Source organism: Theropithecus gelada, chromosome 17 (genome assembly GCF_003255815.1).
Source record: "Theropithecus gelada isolate Dixy chromosome 17, Tgel_1.0, whole genome shotgun sequence".
Lineage (NCBI taxonomy): Eukaryota > Metazoa > Chordata > Mammalia > Primates > Cercopithecidae > Theropithecus > Theropithecus gelada.
Genome location: NC_037685.1, coordinates 10,999,518 through 11,022,067, shown reverse-complemented (window position 1 = coordinate 11,022,067; position 22,550 = coordinate 10,999,518).

Sequence of the window (22,550 nt, the reverse complement as noted above, 5' to 3'; positions counted from 1 at the left end):
AAAAACTTAGAGAAGAGGCATGGCAAGTATAAATTGATTATAGACTTTAGTCTTGTTTGTTGTGACATTTCATGAACAAAGCTTTAGAAATGAATGTCAGGGAAATGTTCACATTCTATCCTAGTCCTGTGGTCCTATTTTTATTAGTTTCATTTGGGATTTTCATATATTCTTAAAATCATTTTACAACTCATTGACAATTTTAAGGCACTTGTCTAGGAACTCAGCATGCTTAGAATGAATGTAAAGTAATGAAAGAGTAATGCACAGAATGGGAATTTTGTTCACTAAGATCTCACCGTCACAACTGCCACAGCCTTACAGAATAGCCTGGGGGCAGTCACAACACAAATGTCTGTGTTTCCTCACCAGGGGAATGAAGATAATGATACGTATCTATCTGGCAGAAGTGTTAGGAGAATTAATTAATGTTTAGAAAGGGCTTTAAAACCCTGGATGAAAGTTACTAGTTAAGTACAAAGTGTTATTATGATCATTTTAATAGTTATGATTACTGAGATATTAAATGTATGATATGTATTACCCTACAAATTCTAGTCTGGGTGGGTACTGCAGGTTACAAATAAACGAGTTAAAATAAAATAACTTTAATGTTTGGGTTTTTATTTTGTTTTCTCTGTGAGACAGGGTCTTACTATGTTCTCAAACTTCTGAGCTCAAGTGATCCTCCTGCCTCAGCCTTCCAAGTAGCTGGGACTAACTTTAATACTTGTTCTTAATTTTGTTTATAGCAATGTGTCAGTGGGCAGGACACTTAACTGTTTCTGTATTTCTATTCCTTAACATTTCATTTTAACTTTTTAAAACATTCCTAATAGTGAAGTTCTATTTAGTAGATAACTGGTAAAGATAAGTGGTACTAAATAGGGCCATTTTTTCTGAAGTTTCTAGAAGACATTTAGTGCTGAAATCCACAGACTGCTAGAATGAGCTACACCTGGAAGAAGCAAAATCCTTGTCACTTGATGGGGACAATATTAAGAAAGGTGGTTTGAAGTGCATAGTATCCTGTCTCCCCCGTAAACCTTTCCTATTGTATCCAGCTTTTAATCAAGACTGAATAGCATAGATGGAGAGAAAGTAAAGCACACCTAATGGAACATTCTATTGGTAAGCTACAGTTGTGAAATAGGGCTTTAAGAAAGCATCTCAGTGGAAGATCCTTAACGCCAGTAAAGTGGCATGGACTAACCAAAACTAGTCAAAAACTTACTTTTATGTTTGTTTGGATTTTTAAAAATCCATAAATGAAGAATGGGGCAACATAAAGTAATACAAAGAAACACATTAACATAAAATATTTCAAATTAAGGAAATTCTCAATGATTGAATAAAGTATTCTATCTTTAAATCCTTTGGGTCTCTTGAACCCTCCATTTATCACAAGTGTTCCTTTCTCATGAATATATATTATGTAAGAGTTTATACAGGGGGATGAAGAATTAGTATAGTTCTGTATGAAAAATAATTATAAATAGGTATCTGACTTTACTTTTGTCTTATGTGAATCTGAGTGATCAGAAATGAAAAACTATTTGCTCTCACCCAATTGTGTCTCATTTGTGTACTGCAAACCAAATATAAGAAACCAGGAATTTTTAGAAATACAAAAGTAATAGTGAGTCCAAATTAACTAACATATTTGAACCAGTAGAATGTAATCACTTGCTGGTACAAAAGTTGAGAAATTTCATCTAAATGTAGAAAACTGAGATTATTTGTCACAGATAAATTTTGTCTCTAGAAGTTCCTTGTTGCCCCATAATAAAAGAAATAAAATAGAAGATCTCAATAGTTGATTTAAATCATAAAGAGAAAGTGAGCTCACTTCCCATTGCATCAGGAGAATTGGTGCTATGAACTCTGCAAGTGAGTTTCATTGCATGATGTCTTAGGAAAGTGATCAAGATTATGATTTTCTTCATGTTTGTGCCTTAAACATGACCAGCTTACTGGATATGCTGAAGAAGTTAAAGCAGAAAATGGAGATCTGGTTTGCTTTAATGCAAGCAGATGGCAGGTCATGGAAATCCTGAAGAGCTATACTCGGCTGCTTTTGTTACTGTTGTTATTTGTTTTCTACATAAAAACTAACAATTTTATAAAAATGAAAACATTTCTAATTGAATGTATGCATCAAATTTTGTGCTAGTCAAGGATCTTTTTAGCATGATAATTATAAATATCAGAAAGGTTACCATTTAACCAAATTCCAGCGTACAATTCAGTGGCATTAAGCACATTCACAATATTGTGCAACCATTGCTACTATTCATCTCCAGAACTTTCTCATCCTCCCAAATGGAAATACTGAACCCATTAAACAATAACTCCTGAACCTTCCTGTCCCCCAGTCCCTTGTAACCTCAGTTCTACTCTCTAACTCCATGAATGTTCCTATTCTAGGTACCTCATGGAAGTAGAGTCATACAATGTCCTTTCTGCTGCTTTATTCGTGTCAAGATTTTTTTTTTTTTAAATAAAAGGACTGCCCTAATATTTCTGGCCAAAGGGATAAACTCTAGGCCCAGCTTAGCTTCATTTTGTCTCTAGAAGTTCCTTGTTTTCCATAAAATTACCTACAGACACTTTCAGTGTGGAATCAAAATAATTGTGCCTTAACGGAATATACTTTTCTTAAACAAGGAAGCTTTAGACTTCTGAGTGTAGTATTAATGATATAACCAGAGTATATAAAAGGCTCATACTAGCCTCCTAATTGTGAAGTTTTATAAGGTTAACTTTGCATAAACTGTTTTGGATCTGCTATCATGTTGCTCTTTTAGTGCATATTTTTGAAAAATTAAAAAGCTATTTTTAATCATTGCCCATTTTTGACCAAAGGAAAAAAAAATAAAGCTTATTTTCAAAAGAATTTCATATCATGTGACCAACTTTTTCAAAGCATAGATACCCTTACTCTAGTCTTATCTTTAGTCACGGTCAATTTTTTCTTATGACTTATATACACGTTGCTAGTTTGGTTTTATTCCATTCTGGTTTTTTCTTTAATGTCACTGTGAGTTAGAACTTTTCTGTGTTATTCACATCAAGAAAGCAAAGTCAAATGGCACAGACAACAAAATAAACCAGGCTTTATTAACCCCAGTAACTGGACGTCCAGAGATAGGGCAGCCTCCACAGTTGCCAGATATAGTGGTCACCATTTCTTTTGGTTTGTTCTGTTTTCTGGAATCTTTGCTTCATTTCAAGTCCCTTTTCCAACATGACTGCACAATGTTTGCCAGAAGCAATCGAGACTGCATTCCCTCTCTGCCAACTGCAGAGAAAGTGAGAGCCTGTACTTCTGTCTCAGCATTTCAAATGGGAATGCGAGATTTTTTTGGTACCACTAAAGTCCATGCCCACCCCTAGACAAATGACAACAATCAGAGGACTGAAAGAACGTGCTTATAAGCTAAGGCAACTGAAGATTTATCGCTAGGAGTCAGCTTTCTCCAAAGCACCTAGGCTATGATACTGAGGTAATTCTGGGAGGTGAGAAGGGGGACAGGGTGCGTGCCAACCCACCACAGTATGACCCATTATCACATCCTGTGAATAAAATGAGGAAATATTTCAAAATTATTTTAAAAATTACATTGGGGAGTATGTGGCCATTTTCAGGTGGAATATTTCATTACTTTCATTACTATTACTTTACTATATATAAAGCTTGACTATACAAACTTTTAATTTCCTAATTTAGAAATCTTAGAGCATAGTGATAATATTTGGATCAAGGATAGCATACAGAACATGAAAAATGACTCTCATCTATTTTCTTGTTGTCATATGATAGAAAAGTAAAATGCCTGAGGCCAGGCATGGTTGCTCATGCCTGTAATCCCAGCACTTTGGGAGCCAAGACAGGGGGATCACCTAAGGTCAGGAGGCTGATGAACGAGAACTGCTTGAACCTGGGAGGCGGAGGTTGCGGTGAGCAGAGATTGCACCACTGCACTCCATCCTGGGCAACTGAGTGAAACTCTGACTCAAAATAGATAAACAAATATTCAGATAAACTTTAGCTCCCAATTTGAGGACACTGCTCTTCTTTTCCTCTTTCTCTTACCTTCCCTTTTTGTGGAACAAGAGCAAGGCTGAAAAGAAGTGATAGAGTTAAGAAAGTTTCAGAGACTGATAGAGCTGAGGATAGAGAATGCAGTGAGGCTTAGAAGGTGGGTAAAGGACTGGGGTCGCTTACGTAGTCAACCAAAGGGGCCATGGCAAGATGATAGGCTAATGAGAAAGCAAAATGGCCAAGGTCAAAGAGATAACCAGCAAGTTTGGGATACTGGTTATGTAGAAGGAGATTAGACAAATAAGTACATATATTGAAGACAATGGAAGTCAAGTTTCTCACTATCAGGAAAACAGATATTGGGGAAACTAACTAAAATGAACATGATAATATTATTGGATTGAAAGTGAAAATCTTGTATGAATTCACAGGATAGGTAGATAGATAAATAATAGATGTAGATCGAAATAATGGATATAGAATAGATACAAACTTATGTGACACACATAAATATATTTTCTATTTCCTTGTCTAGAAATATGTACACACATCCATTAATTTCTTACTTTGTTTACTGAGAGGACTTAGAAGCTATGAAGTACACGTATGAATGAGCATACCTAATCCTAGACTCTTAAGTCTTTTCCAGTAAAAAGGCATTTTCACTAGATAATCTTTAAGTGGCTTTCACTTTCTGTAATACATTTTTGTAACTCTATTTTGCTGAATATATTTTTACATTCTATTAATGTGTTTGACTCTTGGTTCTGATTTTGGTTTTGATATACAATCTTCCACAAGAACCAGATTCCTTAGAGAAATGGCTGATTCTAAGACCATTGGCATGAAAAGCACAAAAGGAACCGGGACCCTGTGCCAGAAACTAAGAAACTCCCAAAGAATGACATGGGCATGTCAAAATGACAGGAGCCGGATGGAATAGACTGCAACTGAACAACAAATCTGGGCCAATGTCAACATGAAAATAAAGAATAAGAAATGAAATACAATAATTTAAATTAACAAAGTAATGATTTCAATAGAAGAAAAAGATTTTTTCTTACAATAGGATGACAACATGTAAATGTGGAAAGAAAAACAGACATAGATGAACACTGTCTGGTGGCCATCACAGTGGTGGTTGATTCAGGTGAGTCATGAATGGATATTAAAAGGCAAGGGAAGAAACTACAAAATATAAGGGGTGGTACCAGTTAAGACCACAAAATAAGATGACAGATATAAATACAAAAATATTAGTGATTTCAATACGTGAAAATGGACTATGTGACCCATTTAAAGCACAAATATTATGTAACTGGATTTAAAATAAAGGGAAGGCCAGATTTGGTGGTTCAGGCCCGTAATCCCAGCACTTTGGGAGGACAAGGCAGGTGGATTGCTTGAGCCCAAGAATCCGGGACCAGCCTGGGCAACATGGCAAAATTCCATCCTACAAAAATTACAGAGAAATTATCTGTGTATGGTGGTACGCCCTGTAGTCCCGGCTACTTGCGGGGACTGAGATGGGAAGATCACCTGAGCCTTGAAGGTCAAGGCTGCAGTGAGCTGTGATTGCTCCACGGCACTCCAGTCTGGGCAACAGAGTGAGACCCTGTATCTAAATAAATAAATTAATTATAATAAAAGAGGTTACCTGCTGTTTACAAAAGATATCCTAAAATATAAGGACATTGAAAACATAAAAAATATAATAAGGTTATAACAAATTAATATTAAAATATAAAATATCCGCTGCATTTATAAAGGTATATTAGACAAAATCAATAAAAAAATGTATTAGAGAAAATGATAGCCACTTAAAATGATACACATTTCAATTCGCCAGAAAGACATATGTATTCTACCCTTGTATTACCTCAAAACAGAGCTTCAAATTTTTTAAAGGAAGAGTTGACAGAACTATGAGGGACTAGACTAATCCACACAGAGAGAGATTTTAGCACAGCTCTCTCCATAATGATAAATCATGTAGTCAAAAAAATCAGTTAGATTATGAAATCTTTGAACCACAAAATTAATAAGGTTAACTAAAAGAAGCACATAGAATACAGAAACCAATTACACTCATGATTGTAGGATATGCTTTCTTTTTAAGCACATATAAAGAATTTAAGAATACTGATTATGGCTGTATTACACAAATGACTACTCAAAGGATCCCTCAGCCTCAACACTGTCGACATTTTGGTCTGGATAATTCTTTGCTATGGGGGATTGTCCTGTGCACTGTAGGATGTTTAGCAACATCCCTGCCCTCTACCCATTAGATACCAGGAGCAACAAACACCCTTTACCTTCCTCCCTCTACTCCTCCATCTCTGCTGTTAAATTCATCAATTCCCAGAGTATTGAAGACTTAAACATATAAAGCAAAAAATTAAAAAAAAAATCTCAAGATAATGAGATTTTGTTCTTAGGATAGGGAAATTTCTTATGCAAGACCCAAACAGAGAAAGCTATAAAGGAAAATTTGGAATTTGACTATATTAAATAAAGAACTTCTGCTCATCAAAAACTGTCACAAATAATGTGAAAATACAAGAATCACACTGGGGGAATATATTTTTAACATATTCAGAATACATAAATTCTGTACATCAAAGAGAAAAACATAAATGGTAACTTACATAATTTATAACGGGAGAAAGAGCAGACACTTGACTGAAGAGGAAGATTCAGATAGCCAAACAGTATATAAAAAAATCTCAATCTTAGTAATAAGGTATTATAAATTGAAGCTGCAGTTGGCTTCCATTTTATACCCCCCTGGGTGCAACATTTCAAAAATTTTATAGTATCAGATGTTAGAAATGATGTGGAACAAATTTTAAAATATTTGGAAACTACTTGATTCCATCTTGTAAGTTTGAAGATGTGCAAACCCCATTATCAAGTCCAATCCTAGGTCTATACCCTAGTGTCTTAGTCTGCTCTGGCTGCCATAACAAAATATCAGCAACTTAATCAACAGGAATTGATTTCTCACAGTTCTGAAGGAAGGGTAGTCCAAGACCAAGGTGCCTGCCAATTAGGTTTCTAATGAGGGCTCTCTTCCTGACTGCAGATGGTCATCTCATTGTATTCTCACATGGCCTTCCTTGGAGCATGCTAGAGAGCTATAGAGAAATAGAGAGAGAGAGAGACTCTCTTCCACTTGTTATAAATCTACCAATTGTATTGCATTAGGACCCTATCCTTATGAACACATTTAACTTCACCTCCTAAAGGCCCTATTTCTCAATACAGTTACATTGAAGGTTAATGTTTCAGCATAAGAATTTGGGGGAGGGGCCACAATTCAGTCCATAGCACCTAAAAAATGTGTTGCATATGTCCACCTGTTAACATATGCAAGTTTCACAACCAACACAACTGCCTGGTGAAACCCCAGCCCCATTGTCATGGCAATCTGCTAATGACCAGACACTTCATGAAGCAATCACAGAAAACACAACCCACCTGAGCTGACTCAGACCAGAAGCATCATCCCAGATCTCGCACAAAAGAATCAGCTAAATCAAGTGTGATTTTTTTTTTAAGTCAATAAGTTCTGGATTGTATGTTTATGCAGAAAGAGCTAACTGATATAATAGATACTTGAACGATCTCTGAATTTATACATGCTTCAAATTTATCCAAATTGAATCCAATAACAAGTGCTTATCATATGCATATATGTCTTTTTCTGTAATTATATAGGACAAAATCCCCTACTCTCTAGCTGGTGAGATTAAAAAAAAATGAGATACAAACTAATTCAAAATGTAAATGACTAAAGATGGAAATAGTAGTTCAAGGCAATACTTTCAATAGATTTTACAAGACAATGGATTACTCATAGCTACATAGTAGATAAAATAAATGATAAAAGAGAAGTGTTTAGACTCAGATTATCAGGAAAGTTCTTAAAGATGAAGTAGAATATAATTATTTAAATCATTTATACTTTGATATTTTATTCATTTAAAATGTATCTGGTCATTCAGGTGGAGTTTAACTGTTTCTCAAAAAGCAAAGTTCAATTTGAGGATTGTCATATATTAGGCAATATGCTAAACCCTGTAAATTAAAAGATAATTGATACCTAGATACCATATATGATAACAAATTAAAAATAGAGGTAAATATCCCATAGAAGTGAGATAGTTATGTCTTTCATTGGTTTGGAGAACCCTTTTTTATTTCTTTTTCAACTTTTAAGTTCAGGGGTACATGTGCAGGTTTGTTACATAGGTAAACTTATGTCATGAGGGTTTGTTGTACAGATTATTTCATCACCCAGTATTAAGCCCAGTGCCTATTAGTTATTTTTCCTGATCCTCTCTGTCCTCCCATCCTCCACCCTCTGATAGGTCCCAGTGTATGTTGTTCCCCACTATGTGTCCACGTGTTTTCATCATTTAGCTCTCCCTCATAAGTGGGAACATGCAGTATTTGTTCTTGTGTTAGTTTGCTAAGGATAATAGCCTCCTGCTCCATCCATGTCCCTGCAAAGGACATAATATCATTCTTTTTTATGGCTGCATAGTATTCCATGGCACATATGTATCACTTTCTTGGAGGGATGCCCTAAAGGGTAAAAAATCATTAAGTAAGCAAATAAATATTGGGGGATGAAGTCAGAACCAAACCCCAAACACGTGAAATAACATAGTATAGTCATACTACTTGAAGTAAGTCGTTTCTTATTCAACAAATATGGAGGAACAGCTATATTTCAATCTCTGTACTAGAAAGAGAATACAATAAAAAATAAGATAGAAATGGTCCAAAGAAACTCTTACCAATGCGGATAGTCACATAATGAAAAAGCAAACAAAGTAAGGTAAAATTACAAGTTAAAAATAATGTGGCCAGGCATGGCGGCTCACACCTGTAATCCCAGCACTTTGGGAGGTTGAGACAGGTGGATCACAAGGTCAGGAGTTCGAGACCAGCTTGACCAACATGGTGAAACTTTGTCTCTACTAAAAATACAAAAATTAGCTGGGCATGGTGGCATGTGCCTGTAATCCCAGATACTCAGGAGGCTGAGGCAGGAGAATCACTTGAAGCTGGGATGTGGAGGTTACAGTGAGCTGAGATCACATCACTGCACTCCAGCCTGGGTGACACAGCAAGACTCCATCTCAAAAATGGAAAAAAAAAAAAAAATGCCACGAAGAAAAAGACCAGAGTGCTGTTCAAAGTCTAGTGAGAACCGATTTAAATATTTTCACCAGAAGAGTAGCATGATTTAATTTGACAAATTTAGCACTTTAGACTTTCTAAGATAAAAATTACACCTGGAGCTGAATTGTGTCCTCTCAAGATTTATAAGTTGAATCCCTAACCAGTAACTCCAAATGTGACTATATTTGGAGACAGGGCTTTTAAAGAGGTAAGCAAGTTAAAATGAGGTCCTTAGGGAAGGCCTTAATCCAACCTGAATGATGTCCTTATTAGGATGCTTAGAGAGACACTGGGGGAATGTACAGAAGAAACACCATGTGAAGACGCAGCAGCAAGGTAGCCAACTCTAAGCCAAGGAAAGAGGCCTCCGGAAGAAACTAAATCTGCTGACATCTTGAGATTGGACTTCTAGTCTCCAAAAACTGTGAAAAATAAATTTCTGTTGCTTACGTCCGTAGTACTTTGTGACTGTAGCCCTAGCAAACTAGTTATTGATTTCTTTCTGTCTGCTAGCTAGCTAGCTATTTAAAACAGGTTAACAAATGGTCACAAAGTAGAAATAATAACAACAAAATAAAAACTAGACCTGGAGAGTATCCAAATACAAAAACAGGAAAGATAAAGTCTTCTAAGTCAGACTTAGTCCTAATTTGAACTTCATGCTGGAGGTGAAGGGGTACTATTGAAGAGTTTTAGTATATACACGCATGACCTATATTCAAGATTTATATTGAAAGTGGTACTCTCAAGTTCCACTATAAATCTGGAAATAATGTGGATGGATGAAAGGAAATACTAGGAAAGGGAGTCAGCCCAGAGACTCTAGGAACAGTCCAATCAAGAAATGGTGAAAGTCTGATGATCTTAAACTTCCTTTTGCAATAGGAAGACTGTCAATAGAGAATACACATCTCTTGTTTGAGGAATTGGGTTTAGTATTTAAGAAAGTTTTGGAATTATCACTGAGAGGAAGGAGCGATGGAGCTCATTAAGGACACATAAAAAGATGGTTGAAAGGCTCTCCATTCATATAGGAGATCATACATTCTTCCTGATTATATAGTATTCTTCCTGGTGTCTGGTGACTTGTCCATCTAGCACTTCTCACTCTTTCATCTGGAAAAGTCTCTTCCTTCTGAAAAATTTCTCAGTCTCCCATGGTAGGAATCTCCCTCAAATTCGAGCTTCAGTGCTGTTTTATTACTCTGCCTCCATGGTCACACTGATTGAGCTGAATGAGCATCTGCCCCAAGCTGAACCAATCTTAAGGCCTAAATGATCCACTGATAACTAACATATTCAGAACCAGTCATTATTCTAAGTTCTGCATAGTAAGTCATTTAATCATCATAGTGATGCAGTGAAGTAGGTACAATTATTATTTCCTTTTATTCATATAAGAAAATTCAGGCACTGGGATGTAAACTTGTCCCAAGTCACATATAGACCAGGTTTTACATTCCAGGAATCTAGTTTCACATTCCACACATTCTTATCCACTACCTGATAATGCTCTTGAACAGTTTCTTCATTCAGAAATATGCACCTGGTCCAAGATAACCCAATGAGAGTTCTTCCTTGGATTTGTGTCCCTGGGTGCTGGAGTTAGAAGCAGTGTGCATGGTTGCTTCTAGAAACCATGAATCCAGTTGTTTAGAAACTAAACTGAGGAACTGAAGAAGACACCTTGACAAGTGTGTCTTCAGAAATCAGAGATGATATGAGGAGACGTTTGAATCTCTGGTCAAAATTATCCCTGAGACCAACTGGAGCCCTGACTTCTATTGATGTGATGATGTGAGCTGATTCAGCCTCTTTCTAGATAAACTATCTTAAATTTTAAAGCTTGCAACTAAGAGTCATGAGTAATTAAGGATACAATTCTGCATAACTGTGGGAGAGTCTTTAGCAATGCTCAGTCATCCAGTGGGATGGCAGGTAGCTGTTACTGCTGGCTGGGAATTCACCAGGCAGTTATGTTAGGAAGATAGGAGTGCAAATAAGTTGAACATGTGGAAAAACAATCAGGTGAGAAAATAAGTGAGGACAGAAGGGAGTGGTATCCTTGGGGAAAAGAAAGCAGACTGTGGGGTAGGCTTGGGCAAGTAATTTAATCAGCCAGACTTTAGATGCCTCATTTTCATACTGGGATAAGAAAAAATTGCCTATCTTTCTTATGTATTATGAGGATTAGATGAGATAATCCATATAAACTATCTACACAGTGCTCACACAGTGCTTGGTACATAGTAATCCACAATATCGTTGTTACTGAGGTTAAGTGGCCAATGGTAAGGGAAAATGGATTCACAGAGAAGGAGATGTTTGAGCATAAAATACTGAGGACAAATGAAGTCGGACAGGTAAGAGGATGCAAGTAATCCCCCCCTTCTCTTTTGCCTCCATGCCCACTTGTTCATCCCCTAACTTGCAATACAGGTGATACTAGACTCTCCCGCACACATTCCATAGAGGCAAAAGTCATAGTTTAAATAATGTACATAGATGATTTCAGTGATAAAATCTAAGTAATATACAAAGTTAATAAAGACAAAAAAAAATAAAATCCAAAACACTGGTAAGCATTTCCATTTTAAATTTTTCTTTGCGCCGGGCGCGGTGGCTCAAGCCTGTAATCCCAGCACTTTGGGAGGCCGAGAGGGGCGGATCACGAGGTCAGGAGATCAAGACCATCCTGGCTAACACGGTGAAACCCCGTCTTTACTAAAAAATACAAAAAACTAGCCGGGCGTGGTGGCGGGCGCCTGTAGTCCCAGCTACTCAGGAGGCTGAGGCAGGAGAATGGCGGGAACCCAGGAGCTGGAGCTTGTAGTGAGCTGAGATCCGGCCACTGCACTCCAGCCTGGGCGACAGAGCGAGACTCCGTCTCAAAAAAAAAAAAAAAAAAAAAATTTTCTTTGCAACCAAAATAGTTAATTATTAAAACATTAATATAAATGTAATTGCATCATCAGTGATGAAATCTCTCTCCTGCCTGTAACAAATGCGATTGCAGCTTGTACTTTGCAATAAGTGATGAAGAAACTTCCAGATGGAGAGGTTTAATTTGTGAGATTTTCCCTAGTCTATTCGCATTGGCTTTAACTTCCATTTTAAATTACAGAGAGAATTCCCAAAATTTCAAATAGCCCCAAGAGACCTGGTGAAATAGCTAATCTCTTTCTATGAGCATGCTAACAAAAGCAATTTCTTACTGAGCTATATGTTACCCAGTGGGACTGATAATGAATCTGCATTATGGTAACCTTTATAGCAAGGGAAGATAAGAAGACCTTTTGGGGAGGTGTATTTATTAGGTGGTGAATGTGTCTCTCTGCGTGTGGATTTTTCTGTTTAGATCCGTTTTTCACTCAACTATGCCAAGACCTTCTATCTTTCTGTTTTTGGAACATGTCTGAATTTATAAAGCCTATTCTATTACACATCACAGTGTCAGTAAATACCAAACACCAACATGCTGTATAGCTTGCTCACTGTTCCATTTCTCTCATTTTGAAAAAGCAACCACATTTACATAGATCATTGTGGGCTTTATACTAATTTCCCCCTAAGATTTATAGAGTTCAAGCTTCTACTCACACAGAGTTCTGTGATTATTTATTTGTTTATTTATAAATGGAGGCAGGGGGGTGGAACTTGCCTGTTGTCACCCAAATATAAAAAGCGGCATTTACTGGGAGTCTCCTACAGAGGGCACCTTCACCTTATTGGAAACCCAACGGAAAGAGAAACTCAGTGGTTACCAGAGGAATAATAACTAAACCTTAAAGGCAGAAGCACACGCTTGCTTTGCTAACCAGTTTTCTTCTCTATGGCATCTTTGTTACCTTATCTTTAATGGAAAAGAGCTGGCACCCTTTGTATAATCATTCATAGATTCAGGCCAGTAACACTACCTTATTATTATGTTCAGCTTGCTTGTGGGTGAGCTGGAGACAGCTGTTCATATTGCCTAAGAGGCAACAGATCAATGAAAGGAAGGGAAGGACAAGTTTTGAGCTGCCTTTTTGCAACAATGTCCTTTATACAACAGAGGATATTTTTAAAGCATTGTATTGGAAAACAAAGGCTGATAATAAAGTAAAATGTTTACATAACAAACCTTTGCTGTGTTGTTATGATTAGCAAGTGCTTTTAGACTAAAACTACTTAAATGGAAACAAAAATATATATATTTTTCTGGATACCAAAAATGCCATGCATTATAGACTATAAATCTAAGAAAGTAATTGCTACTTAGAAAATTCTGAAAATAGGCATGTGTGAGCAAGTATGTGTGTGTACAAGTATGTGTGTGTGTGAGTGTGTGTGTGACACAGAAAGCAATTCCTTGAAACTATTTCTTTGTAGCTACATTATTAAAAGATATTTTGTGATCACATTTTTAAAATAAGAGACTTTAGGCTAAAAAATATAAGTACATATTCCTAGAAATTATTCTTTAAAATTTTTTTTCAGTATGAATTAAGTGCCATATACATTTAGAGGGCTTGACATATAAGATTAATCTGATGTTGATTTTTGAATGTCTTATGTTTTATAATAGCTAATAATATTAATGTATGTAAACTTAAGGTGTGTAAACAACACTTTATGTATCTACCTTTGACAATTCCTGATTAGGGGGCTTCTTGTGGAAATTCAACAAGTAATAGTTAGATTTACTAGAAGAATATTTTGACATTTTGCCTAAGAAAACTTATCAAGATACTGAGGATGATTATTCCTGAATGTTAAGGTTAAAAGAAACATACAAGACATAAGTTTGTCTCTTTACATTTGTATACAAAATACTATTTGTTTAGTTGCTGAATGTACCATGTAATACCTATTATATTTACAATGAAGCTTGTCAAATATAGATTATTAATTATATATTCTCTTTTCATATTCTGTGCTTAGAACTAATTTAACTACCAATTGCTGCTATAGGCATAAAACATTTAGGAACATTTCTGCTTTCTTTTAAATTTAGCTTGAAATACACTACAATTAAGTATGAGTGCATTTTAGCTGCTGAAATTAGTTTGACCTTCCATCTTTTTTAATGCTTTAATAAGTCAAGACCTACAGCTTCCTATTAGGACCAAATGTTCAGATTATTGGAAATTTAGTTCTTCTTTAGTAATCACAATTATTAATTTATCAAACAAATCACTTGCATAAAAACATAACATAGAACAGCCTGGTAAGCATGTATTTAAATTTATGCTAATGCTGTTTTCAATGTGTTTCAAAAATCAGTTAAATTAGTTTCTGTGGGAAAAAGACCTATTTTCTAGTTCAGCTGAGTTGGTTGCCTTGTCTGAGAAAATGCCTAGAAATGCTCCATCCACCTGCCCATGCATTCCCGCCTCATTGTTGACATTTCCCGGTGTTGTGTTTAGTGGTTTCTCCCACTTTGTTGCATTCCAGAGCTCAAGGCACTTCTTTGAAGATGCAAGGCCATTCAAGTCTTCCTTACTTTGCAGCTTCACTCTAAAGGGAGAGTAAATGAAAAAGTCACGCAGTTCAGACAATTTAAATGTGGCAGCAGGAGGGCATGGGATTGCTCTGTTAGGAAGAGCTCTGAATGATCCCTGAATCATCTGGGAAAGAAGTAGAAAGTGACCTTTCTTGAAATAAGGATGAAAAAAGATCGGAGAAAGAGCCTGGATACCCCATATGGAAAGCAGACTGAGGTTGGTAAGAGACGATAGAAAAGTGTTTATGGAATCAACTGCTGGCGCAATGCCTGATTTTGCAGCACACTCTAACAGGTAGGTGACTTTTACTGGCGGATGCTGCCATTTTCTAACCAAAGGAAACCAGATCATGAAAGTCAAAGAATCACAAGGCTTTCTGCAGCTTGACTTTCTAACATCACATGCAAGTGAAGTATTTCTCAAGATCTCAAAAAGTCTCGTCCCTGAAATAACAGTAGTTCTGCAAGTTTTGTGTTTGTTTGTTTCCTTCATCCTCATTATGTTGCACTGTAGCAAAGCAGTGCATTCATCTAAGTAGCCACTGAGAACACATCAGTAGCTCTATTATTTGAGCACACTGAGATCTGTTATAAAGGAATAGAAACAGAGAGTCATGAGTTTGGATCCATCTGGGCCTCTCTATTATTTTTTCAGTTCTCTTACATATGAAATGAAATAAAAGTATTTCCCCCCTTTTACCCAGAAAGTTTCATTTTAGGGTAGTTGGGAGAACAAATCAATGAGGATTTGATTTTAAACTAATACCTGACTAGCTGTGCCTTAACTAGCTGTGAGTACAAAGGGACATTTTTACATACTGTTAATTGTCAATTTTCTCTTTTGCAAGATCAGGAGTGATACATGAGGATGAGTCTGTTGGGCTCATAGTGAGAGGCAGACTACAGTTCTATCCTGACAGTGTTACTGAGATTGCCTCAGATCTTGAAGGGAAAGATCAGAAAGCCATTTGTGATGTCTGGCATGGACATCACATGGTAGCATGAGATCCGCAATGTTAGGATTAGATGATCTTCCAGCCTCCACTAACACAAAATTTCAATGGTGTTATGGTAATAAGACTCAACAGAAATAATGTACAGTAAAGGCTGATAGGGATGAGTGTCTTTTTCTCCTTTGCATGCTCAGCAACTAGCATATGGTTGGTGCACAAAAATAAGTATGCTTTATATAACAGAGACTGCTATGTACATTAAAGTGATGGTGATATTATAGTAAACAACTTTACAAATTGTTACACATATGCACACTTACTCACATTTGGTAGGTAAAATTTCACACACTCATCTACTTTTCCTCCTCCTCTGTAGTAGCACTCCAAGATGTACTCTCACTTATATTTTCAGGCCTATGATTCTTTTCTCCAGCTATTTGAGACCCAGCTTCTTAGCATCTTGGATTTTTTGCCCTAAGAAGTGTCCTAAATTCATTGTATATTAGGACAGAATTGAATGAGCATATCTACAATTTTACTACTTATCAATATCTTGGTCTGAATCAAACAATATGCCATTTGGAGAAGGAGCAGTTTACATAATTTGGGGGCAAAGGAAATGGATGGCATAGCATACTATCAGTTTTTAATTACCCAGCTGATATTTATTGGGCACCCCATAAGCCCTAAGCATTATAGTGGATATCCAAAGCAATAGAAATGACTTGAGACCACCTGAAGAGAAACATATCAGCAAGTGTAAACACATAAGATAATTGTCTCTCCCATCAGAATGCAGTGTGAAAATTATTACAACACACAGGAATAAATCAGCAAAGATTCCTAGATGTGTGGAATCTTGAGCCAATCAGTTAATTATAAATTCTGACTTAGTCAGAAATAGTCATTTTATTTAGTTTCTTCTCCAAATATTAAAGAGTATATTATGAAAATATGCTGGATGTGTGAATGAACTGAACTCCGGTTCAAAAGCGAAAATGATTTTAAAGCATGTGGAAAAGCATGTGCCTGAAGATGACAGTATTGAAATGTCTCCCCAAAGGAGGTATACTCAGAGCTGGCACTTGGGTTATGCTAAGCAAGAATAAAGAAGTCTGTAAAGAATTCTTAGGAAGTGCTTTCTTATATAACACCCTGCCAGTATCCCAGCCTTCTCTTGAAAACTTGAGGAGTGAAGGGTTGATCTGGGAAAATCTATTCAAGTAAAATACTAATAGCAACCACTTAGAGCCTGGCATGAACACTAGTAGTAGAGGGTTGCATTACTATTTGTATGAATTATTTTAAAAACAGTTAATTTCTTAGTTTAAAATGGGCCAGGCGCATTCTCAGAGCCATTGTGTCTTTTTCCATTTCATTGTTTTAAAACTGCACCTTTTTTTTTTCAAGATTTAACCTTTGCTAAAGCATAGGGCTAAGACACAATCACAACAAAACACCTCCGCCTTAAAACCAGTACTTCAGAGCCCTGTTAAATCAAAAGAAAAATTCTTTCTCTCCTCCCCATTCCCGCAGCCCTCAGGATTTTAAATGGTAATGATCAGTTCATTTGAGAAAATGGCATTTTAGTGCTTCCCTTCACAAGCTCTTAAGGTGTATAAGGTGTCTCTTTCCCAGTGATGTGCACCTCCTTTTGTTTTCTAGCATTACTGGAACTGACCTGGCATGGATCACTGGGTGAGCAGGCAATCTTAAACACTTCTCATATAAATTACTGGTTCCTTTCCAAGTGCAATTGCTCACAGGGTAATACACCATTTTACAACTCTGATAGCAAAGTCTCTTCGTTCTACTGAGTTCCACACCCCCCACTAATCCCACCACCAGGAAATGTACAGACAAAAAGACTGATGGAGATGTGAACCTCAGAAATGTAAACTCTGGTTCAACTTCCAGTACGTACATGGTGGACAATTTGGAATACTTCAATTCTTCTCTTCCCTTCTTGAATTGTCAAATATTATTTTCTTGCTTTAAAAGACACCAGTGAAAATAAAAATATCAAAATAACATACTTTACATATGTAAAAACTAAAAAAAAGTGAGCACTAATGAATATGGACAGCTATTAAAATGTATTTTTAAAAACTTTCCAGAAAAGAAAATAATGCTCACATTTTATGATTTATGTTTATTAGATAGAAATGACACACTGTGCTTCCATGCAAATGAAGCTTATGTTAAATAAGCACTCCTAGATGCACTGGATGCTAATGATGGCCACATTTTCCAAACCAATGTCTTTTTTCCTGTAAACTCTAATGACAAGGTGTGTTTTTACTGTCAGTTGACTTGGATCAGAGCATGCAGTATTGTATTTCAGGTTGTGGCTCTGTAAAACCCTGTAACTTTCTTTGAAGTTAAACAGTGTCAGTCTATTTCCATGTCTGAATAACTCTTAGAAGAACCTGCCTGACCCAAGTCAACTCCTTGAAACATACTATTTCCCCATAATTGATGTTCCAAATGAATGTCCTTTCATAATAAAATGTGCTGGAAAACAAAACAGCTTTGCATCCGGCACAAGTTGCATCATAATTAAATTTTATTTTATCCCATCGAGGCATGCTAAATGTTGAGCAAAATATAATTTTAAGTAATTTGTTTGTATTCTTATCTGTAGGAGTTGGAAATTAACAGCGTTGCTAGTTTGCGTTTACTGTTAAGCCTGGAGAGCAGAGAGATTGCTTTGCAAACATTACAGTTATTATGTCTGCAGTTGGTACTCTTTGTATAAATTATTGATCAGCCAGCTTATTTTTCTTTCTGCTTAATGGATATTATAGCATAGCCGTTTACAACGCTATAGTTAAGGTTGTGTCAGCACTTCCATTATAATAAACCCTCTGTTACAGGGGTTTATAACTTGTTGTAAAAATTTGCTCTGGGCTGAAACTTGACATACAAGATCTCAGGCTAGAAGGTGGCAATTGTTCTTCTTTCAACTTTTTAAAAAATCTCTTTGTTCTGGAAGGCAATAAATAAATAAACACTTTATTCTTTACTAACAATCCATGAAATTTTTGACTTCAAATAAAACAACTTTTATAGGCTATTTGTTGGACAATGACCTCTTCTTTTAAGCATAGAAAAAGAAAAAGGACCAAGATAATAAGTTAAAACAACAAAGCATATAGAAAATCAACAGGAACTTTTATAATCAAGTAAAATACATTTCTCCTAATGCTGAAAAACTGCCCAATAATTTATGCTTCAATATCACACAAATTTTTATGCTACAACAGATTATACATCCTCTCCCCATCTCAACTATGTCTCTTGAGCAATTCATATGCCTTCATGATGATCTTCTTTAGAGGAAAGCGAGTGTTGGGTTATTTAAAGAGAAAAGAATATGACAATTAGAAAATGCCATACATTAAAAGGTACAGTTACAAGTACAATGTTTATTACAAAACTAGGGATTTAAATATCTGTCTGACTTTTTGAGCTTATTTCAGTCGAGTGCACCATTCCTCTCACAATGACCTGATTTAAGAGATGAAGGGAATTAATCTCAATTTGTATTATTCTTGTTGCTGCCTCCTTTTACAATCTGAATCTACAATGATCTTTATGTGTGTGTTTTTTTTTTAATTGAATAGTAGGCTGGGCAGCCCTTAATACCAAACTACAGAGGAAATTAAGGACACTTAACTGGAAGAAAGTAGTATAGGAAAGTATAACTACATTATCATGGAAAATTGACCATGTGTCTAGAAGTGATGCAGTTTGAAGTGAGGGAAGCAATTCCAGGATGAATTTATTTTATGTGTAACTATTCTTCTTGCCAGCACCCTCTCTCTTCAGTATGAGTTTATAGATTTCTCAGAATGTACCCCATGACCAGTGAAGTATTTTTTGCCACATGTCACCTTCATCCTGAACCAGGAGAAAAGGGGATGAGGATGGGTTAGGGAGGGACTAACGGTGGTGCCAAACTGCACCATTTGTCAATGGGAACTATGTAAAGGTGAATGTGAATAGACAATTGCAATGCATTCAGTAAGTAGATATACACGGTCTATGCATTCCCATGGTGTAAAGCAGAGCAGAGCTATTTATAACTATTTTAACCACTTCTTTATTAAGAATAAAAGTTGGCAATATAAAGTTCGAGTGCTTCAAATTATGATTTGTTCTCCTTCAGCTCCCCACCTTTTGTCCTTTGGGTAATTCACCATCAAGCTCTCTGTGCTTGATTAGAGAATGCATCCTTAAGTCTTGTGTTGTTCTTGAGGAGAAGGAGGGCAGTGGAAAAGAGAGGGAAGGAATGGAAGTGAGAGTCACCAAAAGTCAGAGGCTGGAAGGAAAAGTGGGGAGACAGAGTCTGAAAGTGTAAAAGTAAGGAAGTCTTTGCTTAAGGTAGTTGAGGTTTATCTGCTGAGCTGATTGAGGAGGCTGTGTGTCTGAGTTAAAAAGGCTTGAGACAGTCACTTGGCATAATTTCTCCATCTTCAATGATTTACTACTGAAGTGCAAACATCAATTTTGGATTCTCTCCTGAGAAACGTTTAACAAAGTCAGTGAACTACTGGTACCCTGATATCTTTTTAGATTTGCCAAACTTTGATAGCTCTTTAATAAACCTATGCTTGAAGTTTATCTTTTTTTTTTTTCTCCTAAGGAAACAGGTCCATTTAGTAAATATGTAGATGTAAAAATGATCTTCCTCTTTACTTCTCTATTGTGATATATCTTGGAATTGTTGAGAAATGCACTCTATTGTTAAAGCTATTTGTGCCGGGTGTGCTAATGCACTCTTTGATTGAGTGAATTAGCAGTCATAACAATCTGGCAGTCTGGCCATAGAAGTGTGCTCAAATTGATTTGTGTTATGGCTGGACTGGAAAATCTAGTGTTAGTTGTTTTTTGCCCTGGGGCATTGTTTGTACCAAACTCCACTTTTCATTTAATTTTCCAATACATTTTGAAAGATTGAAATGCTTGTGATCAACATTTGATCTACTTGCATTATTTAAAAAAAAAAAACTGAAAGTAATTTCAGATTCCAAAAAACCTTGCTTTCAATTAGAGTAAACATAATTAGAGTGACGTCGTGCTCAGAATGGTAAATCTCCTTTTGAATCTATTAAGCATTTTATCTCCTTGTCCTGTCACTGAAAGGGATTCATTCTATATCTGGAATATACATCTGTATGTTTTTGTGCATGTCTCCAAGAGAACTTGGGAAAAAATTAAAATAATAAAATTGCAATGAATCTTTTCTTCTTGTTATTTCTGCATATGCCCAAATTGTTTCCGTTTCACTTAGTGATGCTATAAAAAGAGGATACTCTAAGCTTTTAGGAAAATTTGAGATATTCAAGAAATACATTCAGATATATATTGCCTTTAAGTTACTCCATCATTTTAGTTTTTTATATGCTATGAAATATGCATTTCCCTCTTTTCAAATAATGATATCAATTATTATATTGAAACTCTGAAGGTTTAAAGACATGACTTATCCTGGCTTTGTCAATATTTGTATCTTTCTTACAATCTTCTGCTTTGCAGTCGTTTACCAGAATTATAATGCAGCATGAATAAACCTAAAAAAATGACTATTGATTACAGAGAAAGCTTTGTGAAATCATTTAGTCAGTTTCCCCACTTGAGAAATCAGTGAATAAAATAGGTCAATAGATAAGAATGGAATGGATGTAATACAGTGCTGTGCTTCCCTGGGTTATAAAAAGGGTCAAAAATAAATCCCCATAGAATTCATGTTTTCATACTCATAAAATAAAATGATACTTACCAAATCCCAACTCTAAGTCCATCTTTCTACAGATTTATTCTTCTTTTTTAAACCACAGGTTTTGAAAGTATGTTTTTATGTGTCCCTGTTTCATTTCCCTGTCACTGCCCCTTTTAACCAAATAGGATGCCCTCATCATCCGGCTAAAGTGCCTGTTGTCATCCAGGTATTCATCGGGACTTTAGCTGCAACAGCTACTTTGTATTTTCTTACTGTCTCTTGCAACCTTACAGCTCTTCTCAAAACTGCATTTCATACTGTACTAAACTCTGCATCCTGTGCCGATTTTTGTTAAGTAATAGATAGCAAGACCTGAGACCACTCTCTCGGTTAGTTCCCATTCGTAGGGATCTCGTTGTCGGGCGGGGGTTGGGGGGGAAGGGAGGACGGGGAAAGGGAGGGGAGGGGCCAGAAGGGGGTAGAGGGAGGGAAGAAAATACCTTCCCTGAACTAGTACAAGCTAAGCTTCAAACGATATCCTAGGAAAGAAATTAAAGACTTCTTAATTAGTGCAGCAATTAAGCTTTCTTGGTAGCATTTTAATCAGCACAGGCCCTATCAAAGGACAAACAGAACGATTTGCAGGTCTTTGAATTTTAAACAGTCTTATTGATTTCAGCACAATACATCTTCACAACACACAGGGAGAATTTTCTAATATCAGTTACAGTACTTTGAGTTTTGCTTATGCAAATTGAGTGAAGGTTGGGGAAGATGAGATGGAGGGAAAGGACCTGAAACAAGCGGAGATGTAAAACAATAAACAAGCAAGACAAAAGCTCTGAAAGCTAAATATGCAATGGAGTGAGAATTCAAAATCTCTAAGTTGATTTATCTGCTGTTGTTAAATAACTGTTTGCCTTATTCATTGGCAACATTGCTCAAAAAGAAAGAAAGAAAAAGAAAAAGAAAAGGAAAGAAAAAAGATAAAACCTTCAAAATTGTCAAGGTTTTTATTTCCTACATATTTTAATTTGTGCTATATGTCTTTTCTAATCCTATTGTTTGATCGAAGGGGACCTGAGGTCAGGGGAAGGAAGTCTCCAGAGCTCTCATTCAGGTTGGGGCAAATGTCTCTAAGCCCTG